We start from the raw sequence: 4082 nt of genomic DNA on the forward strand, positions 1-4082 counted from the left end.
CAGCCTTATAAACTTTGCAGTTTGACTGGAGCAAAGAGATAAAGATATTTTAATTTTCTGAAATATTATTACTTTATGTTATTATCAGGTATCAAACAACTTCTGTATCATTTTCTACAGAATCATAAATGTTAAATGTGATAACCGTTTATGATTGCACCAAGTTAGTGAACTTTATCAGAACAGAAATGTAGCCACACCATGAACAGTCGCCTCTAATATTTTCTCCTCCTCTCCTTTTTATTGGAAATTCCTGCTGTGGAAGATTAAATTCCCGTATCTCACATGTCTGAGTTTAATGTTTGACCTGAGTGTAGGTCGTGTTTAATAAGCAGAGAGAATGTCCAGGGTTATTTAATGACTGATGTACAGGAGAGAATGTCAGAGATCTCAGCAGTAAAGATGGACAGAAGCATGTTCTGCTCGCTCGTGGTGTTTCTGCTGATGCTGGAGCCGAGCCCTCTGCAGGAACCGGACCCTCATGGAACACGTCAGGATCCGTGCTGTGAGCTGAAGCAGCTCCGAGAGCTCGTGTATCAGCAGGTAGCCGCTCTTTCTGAGATCAAGGAGAAGTTAGTGAACATGGAGAAAGAGAAGGCAGGTAAGATGAAGAACATCACACTTCCCTCCATCACAATCAGCATCACTGTAGCTGTTTCTACTGTTTCTGCACTGGTCTGGTTCGGGTCATGGAAACTGAGAAACTGTAGAAATTTAGCAAAAATAAATAAATAAAAAACAAACAAACAAACAAACAAAACATTAAAGTCCCAGGAAACAGAGTGTGAGATTTTAAAATAATTGTATGCAAACTTTAGGTGGTATATTAAACCTTCAGCAAAGTAAAAAAAAAAAACAGCACCACAAAAAATGAACAATTACTCCAACTTGGACTCAGTAGGTATTTGCTTTCACAAGATAATTAACTTCCCCTTGCTAGTTATTTTTTTTACTAGCTAGTTAACTCTCACTCAGTTATTCTGCTCTCTAGCTTAGCTTTCTCTCGCTAAATTTCCTTTCACTCACTAGTTAACCTGAACTCGCCAGGGTAGGTTTCGCGCTAGTTTGCTTTCTCCTGTGACTCTGTTCACACTCAAAGTAAACTTTCCAGCGTGAACGTACAGTTTTGATAAAGTAAAGTGGGCGGGACAAACGCTGCTCCTGATAGAGAATGTGATCTGGATGTACTACTCTAACCTGAGTGTGGCGTATTTTACTTTTACCTCCCGGATATAAAGGAGTGTTTAACACTGAAACCACTCTGATCTACAGAAAAGTCATCAGCAGCATCGGAGGAGCTTATAACCCACACACAGGTGCTGTAATTAACACACACCTGCAGGTCATTACAACTAACACTCAGTTAATAGCCTATTAATTATAAGATTTCACAGCTCACATTTTGTATACATTTATTCTCTTTGTGTTCAGTGCAACCTATGGCATCAATTTCCACCTCATTACATTTTCTGCCATCTTGGATTTTGTCAAAAAAGTTTTTGCACTACTCCTCCTCCTACTTTTTTCCAATCATTACCAAATTTGGCACGTCATCTTCAGAGTAAGCCTCATAAAAGTTATCAAAGAAATTGAATAGTCCAAAGAATATAGAATATGCTGACGGTGAAGCCACCAAACAGGAAGTGAGGCTGTGTCTCAGCAACGACTTTGCACACTGACACAAAACTTGGTAAGCATCTTCAGAACCACGACCTGAGGCAAGACAACAAAGTTCGTGATAACAGAGTAGCAATAACATGCTAAAAAATGCTTGCATCCAAGTGCAATTTTTGCTGCTCCACTTCCAAATTGTGTCCAATCTTCACCATAATTTGGCTCACATCATCTTGAGACCTTGAGAGTTAAATTAAAGAAAAGGGGGGAACGTGCCTTTGCTGTTTTAGGACCTAAACTCTGGAATAGCTTACCAGTTCATGTTCGATCTGCTCCTACTTTACAGGTTTTTAAATCTCTACTCAAAACACATTACTTCTCCATCGCTTTCAATGTCCCTTTATGCTTCATCTCTGTTTTTGACTTGATGGCAATCCTGGTTTTAGTTCTTATATTTTGTTATATTTTAAAATAGAGTTATTGATGTAATTTGGTTTTAAGTTGTGATTTTATTTATTAACTTTATGTTTTATTTACTACTTATTTTATTTTATGCTGTAAAGCACATTGGTCAGCTGCTGCTGTTGTAGATGGTGCTATATAAATAAATTAAACTTGAAACTTGAACTTGAACAACGCTGCAGCAGCAACGCCACCCTGCTGCCCATTTCTTCATCTAGACCTTTCCTCCTACAGTCAGAGAATTCCAGCACTGTCCATCGTCAAAACACACACATCGTGAGTGAAACTACACATCACTCTGGAATCCCTTCCCCTAAAGTTATGGCTCTGCTTTCCTGTGATTGTTTAGGCAACAGCTGTAGCGCGTGTGTGAATGCGTGGATCACCGAGTCTGGGTGCTTGGCCCCCGAAAATGCTGCTTGCGACTTTGTGATTTTTCTTCCCCGGATATTGGACAGATGTTTATCATCTGGTTGATTATAAAGAACTCACATGAGGTGTATTAATTACTACATAACATCACGTAAGGCGAGTTGATGTAACTACTGCAGTAAATAATGCTAGAGAAGAGAACCTGTATAAACAAACAAACAAATAAACAAATAAATAAATAAATAAATAAGATCATGATCTGGAGTAAAGTATCACAGCCTGAGAGCCAGTGCAGTAACATTTACATAAAATCAGACACAAAACATTCAACTCTAATTAATTATATTCCCGCACCGGCGTACGATGATGAAACGTGTGTGTGTGTGTGTGTGTGTGTGTGAGAGAGAGAGAATAAAGACACAAGAGTATAAAAACAAACCCCATTGTCTTTATTTTAGTTAGTCATTTTACAGTAGTCACTCAAAGTAGCTGCCTTGAGGTTTTTTCTCTTTTTTTCTCATCGTTTTAATTCTTGTCCTCACTTTGATCGACACAAAGAAAGAAACAATGAATAAAAGAATGAGAAAGAAAACAAAAATGAAAAGACAGTAAAGAAATGGATAAAAAACAACAAAAAAAAAAAAAACACACAAAATGCCCCTGAACAAAAACCAAAAAGGAAATTTGGCAAGAAATTAAAGTCACATGATGATGATGATGATGATGATGATGGAGACCTGAAACTCTCGATATGGTGGAACAAGCTGGATCAATACCATTCACCTCGTCACTGGAAAACGCACCGTAACGATATGCAAATCAGTGGTGATGTCATAACACGTGCAGCAGAGAGAGGACGATTTATTTTGACTGATAAAGCGAAGAAAAAAACATCTGGAAAGTGTTTTCTGGAAAAAAAGTGGAAAGTGTTGGACCCTGTAAACGAACGCCGGACAGCGGGGAGGTTACAGGACACGGCTGCGAGGACGCGTACAGCGTGGAGTCAGTAAATCCTCATCAGTGGCACTTTTTCACCAATAAATCTGAGATTTAAAGGTAATGGAAGCCCCTCAGACCCTGTTTACACCAAGCACACACTCCTTCCGGAAACTTCCTCAGCTCTAAAATCAAAGTCAGGATCAACAGTAGGATATGAGCAGCTAAATTACCATAATTATGAATGCTGATTTGTGTTTTTTTTTTGTTTTTTGTTTTTTTTTGCGCTCAGTGACGATACTGAACACTATTTGGAACACGCCCCAGAGCAGCTTTTGCGATTTGGGACACGCCTCCCACAACCAGCACCAGCAGAGAGAGCATGACCGATGAGAACCCGGTTCTTACAGGAGGTAAGAGGGTTAGCAGCTTCGAGTACAGGCCTCGATGAAAACAACTGGAGGGAGATGGAAGTGTTTCAATAATATACAATTTTTAAAAAAAAAAAAAAAAGCCTCTTTAGAAGTGAGCAAGTCTGAATCCCGTCACCTGGCAAAATGTTCATTTGTTTGTTCTCAGTGCAATGTTGGTTTAAAAAAAGAAAAAGAAAAAGAAAAGAAAGTTAACGGAGTGAGGAAGATCTGCCCTTGGTGCCTACGTGTGTCCCCTCCTCCCGGCTGCGTCCCAATCCACAGGCG

The sequence above is a fragment of the Pangasianodon hypophthalmus genome, chromosome 23 (genome assembly GCF_027358585.1).
Source record: "Pangasianodon hypophthalmus isolate fPanHyp1 chromosome 23, fPanHyp1.pri, whole genome shotgun sequence".
In the NCBI taxonomy this organism is placed as follows: domain Eukaryota; kingdom Metazoa; phylum Chordata; class Actinopteri; order Siluriformes; family Pangasiidae; genus Pangasianodon; species Pangasianodon hypophthalmus.